This window comes from Equus caballus, chromosome 1, assembly GCF_041296265.1.
Source record: "Equus caballus isolate H_3958 breed thoroughbred chromosome 1, TB-T2T, whole genome shotgun sequence".
Taxonomy (NCBI): Eukaryota; Metazoa; Chordata; class Mammalia; order Perissodactyla; family Equidae; genus Equus; species Equus caballus.
The window spans coordinates 160,228,811-160,246,401 of record NC_091684.1 but is presented as its reverse complement, the minus strand read 5'-3'; the positions used below and the strand labels follow the sequence as shown (position 1 = coordinate 160,246,401).

Sequence of the window (17,591 nt, the reverse complement as noted above, 5' to 3'; positions counted from 1 at the left end):
GGACGTCGGTTTGTGAATACACTACAAAATTAACTCCTGATATAAGACCACCTTTTCTCACCTTTAGCAGACGGTGTTTTTCTCGGTTCCAATATACCATAGCTAGATTAGGTTGAACCAGAAAGTGTAATAGAGCCACGTCTCTGGCCCCTTTAAAATGCCTCCTGCTCCTCCCACCCCCACTTTTCCTAAAATAGCAGTAAATTTCCTAACAAAGATCTCTTCTTTTATTCCAAGAGAAATTCTAAGTATTATTTCCACTACCTAGTAGGGTTTGTACTAAGTTGTACTTAAATTAGCATTCTTTTTCCACTGGCCACGAAAGGCTGATAGTTTACTTGTAGGCAAATACCTTTGCTGTTTTTTGCAATATTTACAAAGACACTCAGCAGGCGCTGACTGAATGCATGCTCCACGAAGAAAGGTTAAGCGGCTTCCCCCAAGACCACACAGATGGAACAAGTGGGGGAAAGGGGACTGAAAGTGCCTGTTACATCCAGTCACACTCCCATAATTACCCAAATCGCCTCGTTCCCAGCCCAAGGACCCGGCTTTCACGGGGACGGGAAAGGAACACCCGGGAGGTGAGAGCCAGGAAATCGGGAGAGGTGCTTTTCCCGGCATGCTCTGCAGCACACTGAGGGGCGCCAGGCGTATCCCGGCGTGCATCGGGGAGCGCCCAAGGGCGATGGTTCCCGGCTCCTGGAGGAGCACGCGAGGTTAGACCGGTAGGTGTGAGCTTACGTCGTTTCGAGACCCTGCTTTCTCGTTTCCTCTTTAGGACTATAACCCCATAAGGGCAGAAAAGGAGATCCTCTAACTACCCTCTCTTTCCGCGTGCGAACGACTTTCGGAGCCGCTTCGAGCACGGTGCCAGGTGATTAGCGGTTAGGGGAGGGCCCGAGACGAACACGTGACCCAACCTGGCAGCCAATGACTAGCCGGGTGGTCCAGCAGCGCGAGGATTCCCGGACCCGTGAGCGGAGCGGCGCGTGGGTCCGCTCCGGTCGGCCCTGGCAGGTACGCGCAGGCGCCTTGGTTGCCACGCGCCCCGGCCGTCTCCACGCGCCCAGTGGCGTGTACTTGGCGCGAGGCGTTAAGAGCCTGTCTGGGTGTTTTTGTGGGTAGGGGGGAAGGAGAGGGTGGGGGGCGATGCGTCACGTGGACGCCCCAGCCAATGGCAGGCCGAGGCGCACCCACAGCTTTCCCCGGCGCCCCGGGGTGCGACGTGTTCAGTGAGGTTCGCCTCAGCCCCCGCGGCCGGAGCGCTCTTTCGAGGCGCGTGTGCGGCCTGTAAAATCTGGCCACGGCTTTTCGTGGCGTCCTGCTCCGCTGTGAGCACGGACGACAAGTTCTCGGCAAAATGGCTGCTGGAAAGAGTCGCCTAGCAGGGGGAGCGCTGGGGCCGCGTGAAGGTCACATGACGAGGTTGGCAGCGCGTGCTGCTGGCGCGGGGAAGGGGGAGGGGGGAGGGGAGAGGCGTGGCCAGTCACGTGCCTTCGGCTGCGCCGTCCTGTGGTTTTCAAGCGCCTTGCTGCGGCCGGATTGTCTGCTTTTACTCCTCCCACCTCGAAGCGTGGCAGGCGTCGGCGAGAAGCTGGGTGGTGCGGTGGAATGAGCCCTGGCCTGGGAATGGGGAGACCTAGGCCTTTGGCTCCTTTTGTAATTAGCAAGTCGTGTTGCCCCGTCGCTCTCTCTTTTTTCATTTATGTTACATCTCTGTATAGGACATAGTTTTTTTTTTATGCCCTTCATATGGTATATGACCTCTCCCTAATCCCAATGTCATGCAAATGTCAAAAGAATTAGCAATGAACAAATTGTTAATTGTTATAAGAGGAGCCCGGCTCCCCACAGTTAAAAACCCACAGCAATACTACTCCGCCGCCCATTACAGTGATGTGAGAAACCTGATGGAGGTAATTTGTTACGATATACTAGGCACGTCTGTCCATATTTATGAATAGCGTTGATACCTGCCCACTATCTCATTTGGAAAGTATTCTGTCTTTTAGGCGTATAGTCCCAGTGTGTTTCTTGGAAAGAAATCAAGAGATAAGTCGTATGTCTTAACTATGGAGATGGGGAAACTGAAGTAGTTAGACGGGACTTGCTAATAATGCCCCATAAGGCTGACGAGAAGAACCTAGAAGTCTTCTCCACTACGTGGGACGATCTTTATAAAATTCTTGAGGCTTCCTGTCACCAGCCTTTGGTGTTTTTCATGGTTCTCTGCTCCCAGCTCCAGCTCTTCATTTTCCCAAAGGTCAAGGCTTTAGTCAAATGAAGCAGGCATAATTTATACATTTTTCATATCACTGCTTCTGTTTTATGCCACCCTTCGATGTATCTTAAAGAGCCTTTGAATTTTGTGGGAGCACAATCTGGAAAGCATTTGTTGAGCAATTATTATAATAATAGTTATCACTTCTGAACAATTATAATATTAACATCTTTCTGGCATGGTACTTTACATGTCTTAATTCATTTAGTTCTCATAACAAAGCTATGAGGTAACTACTATTATCTCCACTTTTCCAGTGAGGGAAATAGCAACAGAGAGACTAAATAATTTGCACAAGGTCACGTGGCTGATAGTTTTACATAATTCCAAGGAGAATTCCTTTTGAAAACGTGACAGAATGATTCTAAAGTTCATTTGGAAGAATGAACCTGTAAAGTAGGAAAAATTTTGAAAGAGAAAAGTGAGGGAGGGTACTAGTATAGTGAATATACCAATAAAGCCATGATAATCCAAACAGTAAGTAGTAACTCTGGAGTAGATGGAGCAGTGGAACAGAATAATAAATCTAGAAATATATAAGGCTATTTAGTATTATAAAGGTGGCCTTTTATATTGGTTGAGAAAGAATTTCAGAATTGTGTTGGAATAATTGGCTAACCATTTGAAAAAAGAATCCTTCCTTAAAATGTAAATAAATAAAATCCAGGTGAATTAAAATATTCAAATATGAAATGTGAAGTCAGAAAATTACCACTTTAAAGAAAATGGGTAAACTGTTTTCACTCTTCAATAGGATGAACTGTTCTAAGCGCGACTGCAAAGGCAGAATCCATAAAGGCGAAGATGGATAGCATTATCGCATAAAACAGCTTCTAGTGGGCAAAAAACACCATAAAGTTAAAAAGATAAATTTATTCATTCAATATTCGTTTAACATATTTATTGAGTGCTTAGTATGTGCCAGGCAGTTTTTCACGTGTTGGGGATCCAGTGATGAGCAAAGGCAGGCAGATTCTTGGGACAAAAGTTTGCACTGTGTGTTGGATCTAGAAGGTTAATGACCTTAATATCTAATAGATGGATAAAAGACATGAGTAGGTAGATCACACACATAGAGAAATAAAAATAACCAATAAAGAGAAAAATACTTTATTTTTCACTTAAAAACAAATAACGCAACCTTTTATCCCCCAGTCTGAGAGATTGGCATATATGTAGTACAATGTTAGTATCTGGTATTGGCACAGGAGCGGGGAAATTGCCACACACATACACTGCTGTTCATGGATATTTATATTTGATAATCTTTTCTGGAGGGCATTTTGGCTATGCTTACTGAGAGCATTAAAAACCTGTATGTCCTTTTACTCAGTAGCTCCTGTTCTTTGCTAAGGCGCTAACCGGTAAGTTTGCAAAGATGTTCATTTGAGAATTGTCTTTGAGGTATTTTTTGTTAATAGCATTTATAAAGTATTTTTTATAACAGCAAAGAACTAGAAAAACTTAAACTTTAAACAATATGGAATTAGTTAAATAAATATGGTGCCTTCGTAGAGGCTAATACCTTATAGCTAGTAGATGTGATAATAGATTTCTACTAATGACTTGGGAAGCATATTATGTATATTGAATGTAAAAAGCAGGTTAAAAAATTATGTGTAGTATGATCATGTTTTTGTAGGAGTATACCTATATGTGTCCATTTACATAGAAGTAAAAAATGGTATACAACTTTAACAGTGATTTTATTTGAGTGGTAGGATTTTTGGATGAATTTAATTTAAAAAAGTTATTTTTTAGAGCAGTTTTAGATTTATAGAAAAACTGCAAACATAGTATAGAGAGTTTCCAAATACCCAACACCCAGTTTTCCCTTTTATTAACATCTTATATGAGTATATGTGTTATAATTAATGAACCAATAAATATTGGTACATTATTATTAACTGAAGTCCATAGTTTAATCTGATTTTTTTAGTTTTTATCTAGTGACTTTTTCTAGTCCAGGATCCTGTCCAGGATACCACAATACTTTTTTTTTCTTTTTCATGAGGAAGATTGCCCTGAGCTAACATCTGTTACGAATCTTCCTCCTTTTGCTTGAGGAAGACTGTTGCTGAGCTAGCATTTGTCCCAGTCTTCCTCTGTTTTGTATGTGGGGTGCCGCCATGGCATGGCTTGATGAGTGGTGTGTAGGTCCATGCCCGGATCTGAACCCACGAACACTTGGCCACAGAAGTGGAGGGCATGAACTTAACCACTATGCCAACAGGCTTGCCCCAACAATACTTTTTCTTTTAAAATGTACTAATATTTTATTGATGGGTGAAACTCCAGGGAAGAAGGTGTGAGGGGGAAAAAGGAAGTGAGGTACGGAAAAAGTGAAAACAAACATAAAGGATATATGACCAAGATGGTCATAGCTTCATTGCACACAAAGCTGGTTGCTTGATCTTCCGGGACATCTCTAGAGAGTTCATATGCAGCCACTGCCTGTTAGAACCGTCCATTACATAGCCACAATACTTTTAGTAATCATGTCGCCTTAGGATCCTCTTGGCTATGATAGTTTCTCACACTTTCCTTGTTTTTGATGACCTTGACAGTTTTGAGGAATACTGGTCCAATATTTTGTAGCGTGTCCCTCAGTTGGGATTTGATGTTTTTCTCATGATGAAAGTGGGGTTAGAGTACATGCTATCAACATGACTTGTCACTCTTGATCCCCCACCTGTTTGGTTTTTAAATGTTTGCTTTTCTATAGTTTATTTTTTATAACTTATGTTACTTGCAATATAAAAAGAAGTACTTGTTACAATATTCTGGGCATGTCTGTCCATCTTTATCAATAGCGTTTATAATAAGTAGTACATTGTCAAGCCTCATAATATAGCAAGAGGATAATGGAAGTGATGGTCAAAGAAAAATGACTGGCCAAGTTGCTGGAAGGGCTAATTATAGAAAGGAATTAAAGGCGTTAGTATAGTATAGCTTGTTTTAACAGTCTTTAAACTATTTTAGAATCCTGTTCTAGGAAGAACAGCCTGGTAATCATGAATTAGATCTAAATTCAAAGGATGGGGAAGGAATTGTTCACTTATGCATAACATGATGAAGATATAAATAAGATAGAACAATTAGTAAATTTGTTCATTCAACAAATAATGAGCCCCACTGTATGCTAGGTTTTATACCAGATCTAGGGATTGATCAGTGAATACGACAAAGTCCCTGCTCTCGTGGAATTTACATTCTAGTAGGTAATAAGCTAATAAACAAATAGTATGATTTCAGATATTGTCAAAGTGCTGTGAAGAAAATAGTACAAGAGCATAGAGAGTGGTGGTGATGGGTTTGGTGGTTCTTTTAGGTAGGTTGCCAGGTAAGGCTTCTCTGAGGTAATACTTGAACATAAAGAGACCTGAATGATAAAGAATGAGTCATGCTAACATGTGGAGCATTTCAAGCAGCAAGAATACTCATACAAAGACTCGGGGTGAGAATCAGTTTGGGATTTTCAGAGAAGTGTGAGAAGGCTAGTGTGGTAGAGTTGGGAGTTTGCTGGGGTGTTAGTTAATGGTAGTGATGGTGGGGTATGGTGGTAGGAAATGATTTTGGGAAGTTGGCAGGTCTCAGATGGTGTAGAGCTTTGCAGACTGGAAGGGCTTTGTGTTTGGTTTTTTTTTTTTTTGGAGAAAGACTGGCCCTGAGCTAACATCTGTGCCCATCTTCCTCTACTTTATATGTGGGACGCCTACCACAGCATGGCTTGCCAAGTGGTGCCATGTCCGCATCCGGGATCCGAACAGCAGACCCCGGGCAGCTGAAGCCGAACGTGCGCACTTAACCACTACGCCACCAGGCCAGCCCCGTAGGCTTTGTGTTTTATTCTGTGTGTGATGGGATCCATTGGACAGTTTTATGAAGAAAAATGATAAACCTAGTTTATGTTTTAAGAAGATCCCTTTGACTGCTGTAGAGGCAAGAGGGGTAGGAGGAGACCATTTAGGAAGTTGTTGGAGTGGGACGATGAAGTATGGTGGCTTGCATCAGGGGGCAATGATGGAGGCAGTGAGAAGGGGTCGGTTTCAGGATATATTGAAAATGGAACTGATAGGATGTGCCGATAGGTTGGTTATGGGAAGTGAGAGAAAGAGAGGAATCAAAGATGATTTCATGGTTTTTAGCTAGAGCAACTGGTGCCATGTACAGAGGTGGAAAACTTGAAGGAACTAGTTTGGAGTTTAAAGTGAACAGTTTATTGGTTGTGTTGAGTTTGAGATGCTCACTAGATATCCAGAAATAACCATTGACTAGGCAGTTAACTGTTCAAGTCTGGAGTCTAGAGTCAAAGTCAGGGCTGAGAATATAATTTGGGATGTCATCAGTACATAGATGGTGTTTAAAAACGTGAGTCTGGTGAGATCAGCCAGGGAATAGAGACAAGAGCCAATGACTGAGCCCTGAGGCTCAGTTGAAAGCATGGGCAGAGGTATAGATTGCACTTAGATTTCTTTTTTTTTTTTTCTTTTTCTCCCCAAATCACCTCAGTACATAGTTGTATATTTTAGTTGTGGGTCTTTCTAGTTGTGGCATGTGGGATGCTGCCTCAGTGTGGCCTGATGAGCGGTGCCATGTCCATGCCCAGGATCTGAACCGGTGAAACCCTGGGCTGCAGAAGCGGAGTGCACGAACTTAACCACTTGGCCACAGGGCCGGCCCCCTAGATTTCTTTTGTATCTGTATCAGCGCAGTATTTACTGAATGTCTATATGGTATAATCTTAAATAATGTCTTATGTGAACTGATTCTTGAGGTTTTGTCACTGTCCTACCTGAAGATTTTCACTTCTCTCTGTTACATGGGGCCATAAACGTCAAGTTTCATAGCTTAGTATATCCGGCACATCATTGTCCAACTCTATCCTACCTCTCTCTCCTCCTTATCTTCTCTTCTCTTTATCTTCTCTCCTCTTTATCACTCCTGCCAAACCCAATGTGCTCTACTTGTAAATAGCTCTCTATTTGCCTGGAATATTCTTTCTTCTCTTCCTACTCAAATTCCGACTCCGTCTTCAATGGTCAGCTTAAATTTCCTATGTAATTTCCCCGGAGAGAAGTAGGCTTCTCACTGCATAGTACTCTCTTAGCTCTGTTGTTTGTACTTTAATTTATAGCAGAATACAAAATCGGTTGATATTTTGACTGGCTTTTTTTTTTTTCTGAGGAAGATTTGCCCTGAGCTAACATCCACTGCCAATCTGCCTCTTTTTGTATGTGAGCTGCCACTACAGCATGGCCACTGACAGATGAGTGGTGTAGGTCTGTGCCTGGGAACTGAACCCGGGCCACTGAAGCAGAGCATGCCATACTTAAGCAAGAGGCCACCAGGGCTGGCCCTTGAGTGGCTTTTTTTTTTTTTTTTTTAAGGAAGGTTAGCCCTGAGCTAATATCTGCCACCAGTCCTCCTCTTTTTGCTGAGGAAGATTGGCCCTGAGCTAACATCCGTGCCCATCTTCCTCTATTTTATATGCGGGACACCTGCCACAGCATGGCTTGACAAGGAGTGCTTAGGTCCGTGCCCAGGATCCGAACTGGCAAACCCTGGGCCACCGAAGTGAAGTGCTCAAACTTAATTGCTATGCTACTGGGCCAGCCCCTTGACTGGCTTTTTAATTCACTTATTTCCCTGGTGCTTGGCATGTGGTAGATGGTCAATCATAATGCTTTGAAAAAGTTTAGAAGTTTTGACAAAAGAGAGTAAATAAAACTAGATCTTAGAATACACAATCATATGGACCATTAGCTGAGCTTTTTAGGACTTTTTTTCTATGGTGGGTTTTTGGTTTTAATGATATTCATTGTGATGGAATTTAGCCCGTACGAAGTTTAATAAAGTGATATCAGTTAGGAGTCTTAGTTCAGAGACATTTAGGAATATTTTCATCTCTAGGGCTGAATAATGCTTATTCTTTGGAGGCAAGCTATTATAATAGATTCTTCCTTCACTTGCCCACTTTCCCACCTACGTTCTCAGTAGTCAGGAATTCTATTTTAACATTACAAGTGTACTTTGAGCTCTTTGCTGGAGAAGAAACCTAATATAATAAATCCAGTAGAATCAGCAGTTCTCGCCCCAGGAATGTCCTTTAAACTGTTGCCTAGAGGGAGGCTTACTCGTGTGAATTGTAGGTGTGAGAATTTCAGTCTTTGAGCTCAAAGTAGGGTTAATTATTTTGTCATTCAATCATAAGCATGTATTGAGCACCTACCATATATGGGTACTGTATGGGGTGCTGTGAGGGACACACAAAGGAAATAAAAGGCATGGTTCCTTGCACGTGAATCCCTGACAATTTAGTTGAGGAACTGAAACATAACATTAAAAAGGAATTTAATTTTAACAAGCAGTGTATCAGTAAGTGCAAAGTAATGTGGTATAAATCAAGGACCTTGCATTTCTTAAGACCATAATTATATTCTCAGAGTTATACTCAGTCTTATCTTGCATTAGTTTTCAACGTTTTGACTTGACTTGCAAGCTCTGCATTTTCTCCTATCTTTTAGCATTTCCAGTTTCAGTAACATTTTATTGGTTTGGCTCTCTGATGTGATGAAAGCCCTATATAGGAAGAGTGCAGCTTGCCAGTATGTTGCATTCAAAACATTTTATTCTTTCACATCTATAAAGCAAATACATAATTTGAAAAGATGAAATGTCATTTATCTTTTAAAAGTGTGACGAAGGCATACTTTCATAGTTTTGCTATGTGTACGTTTTCCTAGGCATATTTTCTCCTTCTGCCTAAGGGTCGGGGGGAGAAGAGTACAGAACCTAGAGAACAAATTTTGTATGTGTATATGAACATGAGTTTAAAAGTACTTATTTTTTTTTTTAAAGATTTAATTTTTTCCTTTTTCTCCCCAAAGCCCCCTGGTACATAGTTGTATATTCTTAGTTGTGGGTCCTTCTGTCTGTGGTATGTAGGATGCCACCTCAGCATGGCTTGATGAGCGGTGCCATGTCTGCCCCCAGGATTCGAACCGGCGAAACCCTGGGCCGCTGCAGCGGAGTGCATGAACTGAACCACTCGTCCACGAGGCCAGCCCCAGAAATAAAAATTTCTAATATGCTACCTACCAGTGTTAACCTTATTGATAAGCTTCTAGGCTTCTTTTTTTTTTTAGTGGTAAATTTTGTTTTTTAGTAAGTAAAATGAATAGCTCAGATACCTTTAGAAACAAGCAGATAATTGTCTTTGATCAGATTACTCTCAATAAAATTCTTTAGTGACTTCTAGTAAATGGAATCAAGTCGAGACAAATTCAGATTCTTTAGCACATTAAAGCCCGCTCCCTTATAGCTTGTCTCGTTTGCCTTGTGTGTCCCTCATACACATGTGTATTTTATTCATACTACATCTGCTACTTTCAGGCCTCTGGGCCAGGAGTTGGCAAACTTTTTGTGTAAAGGGCCAGATAGTAAATATTTTAAGCTTTGTGGGCCCTACTGTTTCTGACACAACTGCTCAGCTCTGCTGAGGTAGCATGAAAGCAGCCGTAGAAATATGTAAATAAATGGTTGTGGCTGTGTTCCAGGGAAACTTTGTTTATGGACGCTGAAATTCGAATTTCATATAATTTTTCCATGTCATAAAATTTTATTATTTTAATTCTTTTTCAGCCATTAAAAATGTAAAAGCCATTCTTAGCTTGTGGACTGTATAAAAACAGATGGCAGGATGTGGCTTATGGGGCAGTAGTTTGCTGACCCGTGCTCTAGATTACCGTACTTATGGTGCCTCTGTCTGTATTCAGTACCCCTTCCCCCATTTCTTTCCCTAGTATGACCATCTTGTTAAAAACTTATCTTAGATGTTATAGTCTCAGAGAAGTCAGTTCATTTTAGATCTTGTTCTGGTGACAGAAGTGCTCTGTTTAAACCTCTATCATTGTGCTTATACCACTCTTATTTTTTTAAATTGTAGTAAAATATATATAATATGAAATATACCATCTTTCAGTGTACAGTTCTTTGGCACTAAGTGCATTCACATTGTTGTGCACCCATCACCGCCCTCCATCTCCAGAGTTTTCATTTTTCCAAGCTGAAACTCTGTACCCATAAAAACTTACCATTCTTTCCTCCCCCTAGTCCCTCACAGCCACCATTCTACTTTTTTTTAAACTTTTTATTAAGATTATGATAGTTTACAACCTTGTGAAATTTCAGTTGTACATTATTGTTTGTTAGTTATGTAGTAGTTGCACCCCTTCACCCTTTGTGCCCACCCCCCTACCTCCCCTTTCCCCTGGTAACCACTAATCTGTTCTCTTTGTCTACATGTTTAACTTCCACATATGAGTTGAGTCATACAGAGATTGTCCTTCTCTGTCTGGCTTATTTCACTTAACGGAATACCCTCAACACCATTGTACTTTTTATCTCTATGAATTTGACTACTCTAGGTACCTCATATAAGTTGAATCATACAATATATTTGTCCTTTTGGAACTAGCTTATTTCACTTAGCCTAATGTCTTCAAAGTTCATGCATGTTGTAGCATGTGTTAGAATCTCCTTTCTTTTTAAGGCTGGATTGTATGTATAGACCATATTTTGTTTATCTATTCATCTGTTGATGGACGCCTCGGTTGTTTCCACCTTTTGGCTGTTGTGAATAATGCTGCTATGAACATGGGTGAACAAACATCTCTTTAAGTCTCTGCTTTCAGTTCTTTTGAGAATATATCTAGAAGTAGAATTGCTGGATCATATGGTAATTCTGTTTCATTTTCTGAGGAACTGTAGTGACTACACCGTTATGACTGAGTTTTTAAAGTAAACTTCTCTTTTTGGGAATAATTTTAGATTTATAGTAAAGTTGCAAAGATCATACAGAGAGTTTCCGTACACCTCTCACCGAGTTTCCCCTAATGTTAACATCTTGCATTACCATGGTATATTTGTCAAAACTGAGAAACCAATGTTGGTACATTACTTTTAAGTAAACTCCATACTTTATTGAATTTTATTAGTTTTTCTGCTAATGTCCTTATTCTGTTCCAGGATCCAATTGAGGACACTATATTGCATTTAGTCTACATGTTTTTTGTTGTTTTCCTAGTACTTAGCACAGAGTGTGGTACATTGTAAGAACATAGTGTTTCTTGAATGAATTAATCATGTCCTTTAAAATTTTCTCTCTTTTTGGGAGGATGTTCATTAACCTTCCTTTAGATTTACTTAACTGAGCATATGGGATAGTCTATTCCTGCTTCCATGACAACCTTCAAATGACCCTTTAAATTATCTTCATGATTCACCCTCCCATCTTAAATTTCCTAGGCAATGATAATGAAAATCATTTTTGATTTTGAGACTGATTATCACTAAATCCTTCCAAATCCTGGTGGACTGTTGAGTGGCTCATGACTGTTCTTTGGGTGTTGATTTGTTGATTCTGTTGCAATAGGCAACGTTGCACAAACCTCTGCTGCCTGGTGGCCTTAATCTGCAACTGGTGTTCCTACGTGATCTTGTCTAAGAACTGACCTATGTGGTGCCTTTGTGATTACCAGCGTTGACCTCATAACTGCCCTTATTGACCTGTTAGCTTCTCCTCATACTAAAGTTCCCTAAATTAGCCTCATGCTTTTTGTTTCTTACGTCATGGACTTTCAAGGAATATGAGACAAGTTCCTCTGGGCTTGATAGTGCACTATTACCCAGTGTAAACATGCCAGAGGACTGGATTTCTTCCTTGCCTATAGTCAACCAGGGTTCCTGAGTTGAGCCCACGTACCTCTACTTTCTCACCTCAACAAGAATTCTCTTTCTACGTGAGATTTTGCCCAGAGTGATTGGATATGCCATGTGTCCTTCTTTTTTAAGCATGTTAGTCCTAATACTCCAGACCCCTACTATCAGTTTTAAAGTCCTCCTGCAACTCCAACAACTCAGTGTCCACCCTGCCCGAGTTCCTCTGGAGAGGGAAATCACTCCCACCCTGGTCCTTTGTTATGCTTATAGGAAAGGCTGGGCAGAACGTTTGTTGAAGAATAGAAGCATGTTAAGTAAATTGTGGCATTAAAAGTGAAAAATAAAATTAAAGGCGATGGAGCAACTTGGAAAACATGATCTCAAAATAATGTTAAATGAAGCATAGAACTTGAATTGCAAAGATCGTGCTTTAAATTATGAAAAAATAAAAATACATTAATAATATACACGTGCATATGGAAATTCAGAGAAATAAAAAGTTATGGTCAGTGGTAAGATTGTAGGTATCTGAAATTATATTGTTCACTTATTGGTTTATTATTGATTTTTAAATTGCAGTAACATTGGTTTATAACATATAAATTTCAGGTGTAGGGGCTGGCCCCGTGGCCGAGTGGTTAAGTTCGCGCACTCCGCTGCAGGCGGCCCATGCATCCTGGGCGCGGACATGGCACTGCTCATCAAACCACGCTGAGGCAGCGTCCCACATGCCACAACTAGAAGGATCCACAACGAAGAATATACAACTATGTACTGGGGGCTTTGGGGAGAAAAAGGAAAAAAAATAAAATCTTAAAAAAAAAATTTCAGGTGTACATCATTATATTTTGATTTCTGTGTAGATTACGTTATGTTCAGCACCAAAAGACTAATTACAATCCATCACCACACATGTGCCTAATCACCCTGTTCACCCTCCTCCCTCCCCACTTCCCCTCTGGTAACCACCAATCCAATCCCTGTCTCTATGTATGTGTTTGTTGTTTTTTTATCCTCTGTTTACGAGTGAGATCATATGGTATTTGATTTTCTCCCTCTGACTTACTTTGCTTAGCATAATACCCTCGAGGGCCATCCATGTTGTCACAAATGGCAAGATTTCATCCTTTTTTATGGCTGAGTAGTATTCCATTGTGTATATATACCGCATCTTCTTTATCCATTCATCCCTTGATGGGCACCTAGGTTGCTTCCAGGTCTTGGCTACTGTGAATAATGCTCCGATGAACATAGGGGTGCATGTATCTTTATGCATTCATGTTTTCATGTTCTTTGGATAAATACCCAACAGTGGAATAGCTGGATCATATTGTAGTTCTTTTCTTAACTTTTCGAGGAATGTCCATACTGTTTTCCATAGAGGCTGCACCAGTTAGCACTCATATCAGCAGTGTGTGAGAGTTCCCTTTTCTCCACATCCTCTCCAACACTTGTTATTTCCTGTCTTATTAATTATAGCCATTCTGACGGGCATGAGGTGATATCATTTGCATTTCCCTGATAATTAGTGATGTGGAACATCTTTTCATGTTCAAGCCTTTTCATGGGCTTGCTGCCCATCTGTATATCTTCTTTGGAGAAATGTCTATTCAGATCTTTTGCCCATTTTTTAATTGGGTTAGTTTCTTTGTTGTTGAGATGTATGAGTTCTTTATATATTTTGGATATTAACCCCTTATCAGATATATGGTTTGCAAATATCTTCTCCCAATTGTTAGGTTGTCTTTTCATTTTGTTGGTGGTTTCCTTTGCTGTGCAGAAGCTTTTAGTTTTATGTAGTCCCATTTGTTTATTTCTTCTGTTGTTTCCCTTGTCTGGTCAGACATGGTACTTGAAGATACACTGCTAAAACTGATGTCAGAGAGTATACTGCCTATGTTTTCTTCCAGAAGTTTTATGGTTTCAGGTCTTACATTCAAGTCTTTAATCCGTTTTGAGTTAATTTTTGTGTATGGTGTAAGATAGTGATCTACTTTCATTCTTTTGTATGTGGCTGTCCAGTTTTCTCAACACCACTTATTGAGGAGACTTTCCTTTCTCCATTGTATGTTCTTGGCTCCCTTGTCGAAAATTAGCTGTCCATAGATGTATGGGTTTATTTCTGGGCTCTTGCTCTATTCCATTGATCTGTGTGTCTGTTTTTGTGCCAGTACCATGCTGTTTTGTTACTATGTTGCATGTTGCATGTTACTATGGCTTTGTGGTATATTTTGAAATCAAAGAGTGTGTTGCCTCCAGCTTTGTTCTTTTTTCTCAGGATTCCTTTGGCTATTCAGGGTCTTTTGTTGTTCCATATAAATTTTAGGATTCTTTGTTCTATTTCTGTGAAAAATGTCATTGGATCTTTGATAGGGATTGCATTGAATCTGTAGATTGCTTTAGGAAGTATGGACATTTTAACTATGTTAATTCTTCTAATCCAAGAGCATGGAATATCTTTCCATTTATTTGTGTCGTCTTCTGTTTCTTTCAATGATATTTTATAGTTTTCAGTGTACAGGTCTTTGACCTGTTTGGTTAAGTTTATTCCTAGGTATTTTATTCTTTTTGTTGCAGCTGTAAATGGGATTGTATTCTTAATTTCTCTTTCTTCTAATTTGTTGTTAGCATATAGAAACACAACTGACTTTTATATGTTAATTTTGTATCCTGCAACTTTACCGTATTCATTGATTATTTCTAAAAGTTTTTTGGTGGATTCTTTAGGATTTTCTCTATATAAAATCATGTCATCTGCAAATAGTGACAGTTTCATTCTTCCTTTCCAGTTGGACCCCTTTTATTTCTTTATCTTGCCTGATTGCTCTGGCTAGGACTTCTAATACTATGTTAAATAAGAGTGGTGAAAGTGGGCATCCTTGTCTGGTTCCTGTTCTTGGAAGGATAGCTTTCAGTTTTTCTCCATTAAGAATGATATTAGCTGTGGGTTTGTCATATATGGGCTTTATTATGTTGAGGTACTTTCCTTCTATACCCATTTTATTCAGAGTTTTTATCATAACTGGATGCTATATCTTGTCAAATGCTGTCTCTGCATCTGTTGAGATGATCATGTGATTTTTATTCTTCATTTTGTTAATGTGGTGTATCATGTTGATTGATTTGTGGATGTTGAACCATCCCTGCATCCCTGGAATAAATCCCACTTGATCATGGTATATGATCTTTTTAATGTATTGTTGTATTCGATTTGCTAGTATTTTGTTGAGGATTTTTGCATCGATGTTCATCAGTGATATTGACTTGTAATGTTCTTTTTTTGTGTTGTCCTTCTCTGGTTTTGGTATCAGGGTAATGTTGGCTTCATAGAATGAGTTAGAAAGCTTCCCCTCCTCTTCAGTTTTTTGAAAGAGTTTGAGAAGGATAGGTATTGTCTTCTTTGAACGTTTGGTGGAATTCACCAGGGAAGCTGTCTGGTCCTGGACTTTTATTTTTTGGTAGGTTTTGATTACTGTTTCAATCTCCTTACTGGTGATTGGTCTATTCAAAGTCTCTTTTTCTTCTTGATTCAGTTTTGGAAGGTTGTGTAATTCTAAGGATTTATCCATTTCTTCTAGATTATCCAGTTGGTTGGTGCATAGCTTTTTGTAGTATTCTCTTATAATCTTTTGTATTTCTGAGGTGTCCATTGTAATTTTTTCTCTTTCATTTCTGATTTTATTTATCTGAGCCTTCTCTCTTTTTTTCTTGATGAGTCTAGCTAAAGGTATTTGAATTTTGTTTATCTTTTCAAAGAACCAGCTCTTAGTTTCATTGATTTTTTTTTCTATCTTTTTTAAGTCTCTATTTCATTTATTTCTGCTCTGATTTTTATTTCCTTCTTTCTACTGATTTTGGGTTTTGTTTGTTCTTCTTTCTTGAATTCCTTTAGGTGCACTGTTAGATTGTTTATTTGAGGTTTCTCTTGTTTGTTGAGGTAGGCCTCTATTGCTTTAAACTTCCTCTTGGAACCACTTTTGCTGTATCCCATAAATTTTGGCATGCTATATTTTCATTTTCATTTGTCTTCAGGTATTTTTTGATTTCTCTGTTGACCCAGTCATTGTTCAGTAGCATTTTGTTTTATCTCCACATATTGTGGCTTTTGCAATTTTCTTCCAGTAGTTGATTTCTAGTTTTACACTGTTGTGGTCAGAAAAGAGACTTGGTATTATTTCGATCTTCTTAAATGTATTGAGACTTGTTTTGTGGCCTAATATGTGATCTGTCCTGGAGAATGTTCCATGTGCATTTGAAAAGAATGCGTATTCTGAGGTTTTTGGATGGAATGTTCTGTATATATCTACTAAGTCCATCTGGTCTACCATGTCGTTTAAGGCCAATGTTTCTTTATTGGTCTTCTGTTTGGATGATCTATCCATTGGTGTACGTGGAGTGTTAAAGTCTCCTACTATTATTGTGTTGCTGTCCAGTTTTCCTTTTATGTTTGTTAATAATTACTTTATATACTTAGGTGCCCCTATTTCTTGAAGAATAGAGGCATATTAAGTAAATTGTGGCATTAAAAGTGAAAAATACAGGGGCTGGCCCAGTGGTGTAGTGGTTAAGTTTGCGTGCTCCACTTTGGTGGCCTGAGGTTCGTGGGTTTGGATCCCGGGCATGGACCTACACACCACTCATCAAGTTGTGGTGTGGTGGTGTCTCACATACAAAAAATAGAGGAAGATTGGTACAGGTGTTTGCTCAGGGACAATCTTCCTCAAGCAAAAAGAGGAAGATTGGAAACAGGTGTTAGCTCAGGGCAATCTTCCTCACACACACACGCAAAAGTGAAAAATACAAATTAAAGACCATGTAGCAACTTGGAAAATATGATCTCAAAATAATATTAAATGCAAAGTAGAACTTGAATTGCAAAGATCTTGCTTTAAATTATGAAAGAATGCAGCATACATAAAAAAATATGTATACATGCATATGGAAATTCAGAGGAAAAAAAGTTATGGTCAGTGGTAAGTTTGTAGATATCTGAAATTACATTATTTATTTATTCATTTATTTGTTTATTTTCTCTGTTCCCCTGTAGAATGGTAAGTCCCAAGAGGTCAGGGATTTCATCTGTCCTAGAACAGTACCTGGCCTGTAGTATTTCAATAAATATTTATTGATTGTTTAATGAATTCAATGTGGAAATTTTTTTTGATGGCTTTAATGTTTAATGCTATAGTAATGCTTATTAAAATTAAAACAAAAATAAAAATTAATTTTTATTCCCAATAAAATTCCCAATGATTTCAATCTTTCTTTAATACATCATAGTTTCTGCATATTCTCACCAGCCTTCCTGCCTCCTCTGGTCCTCTTAAAAGATGATGCCCATGGGACTGGCTCTGGTGCAGTGGTTAAGTGCACACATTCCGGTTCGAGTGGCCTGGGGTTCACCGGTTCTGATCCCGGGTGTGGACATGGCACCGTTTGGTGAGCCATGCTGTGGTAGGCGTCCCACATATAAAGTAGAGGAAGATGGGCACAAATGTTAGCTCAGGGCCAGTCTTCCTCAGCAAAAAGAGGAGGATTGGCAGCAGATGTTAGCTCAGGGCTGATCTTCCTCAAAAAAAAAAAA

General features: G+C 39.6%; 1 protein-coding gene across 11 annotated transcripts in view; it reads left to right on the top strand.

Moving 5' to 3' along the window:
- Window positions 1–558: 558 nt before the first annotated feature.
- Window positions 559–17,591, top strand: part of MGA (MAX dimerization protein MGA) — a 153,167-nt gene continuing 136,134 nt past the window's right edge. For 4 of the 11 annotated variants that reach the window (XR_011427329.1, XM_070238922.1, XM_070238911.1 and 1 more), the window contains exon 1: window positions 594–728. The gene's annotated coding sequence lies outside the window, so the exon portion shown is untranslated. Of the gene's footprint in view, window positions 1,021–17,591 lie in introns of all 11 variants that reach the window. The other 7 variants (XM_070238915.1, XM_070238904.1, XM_070238908.1 and 4 more) reach the window with 3 other exon arrangements.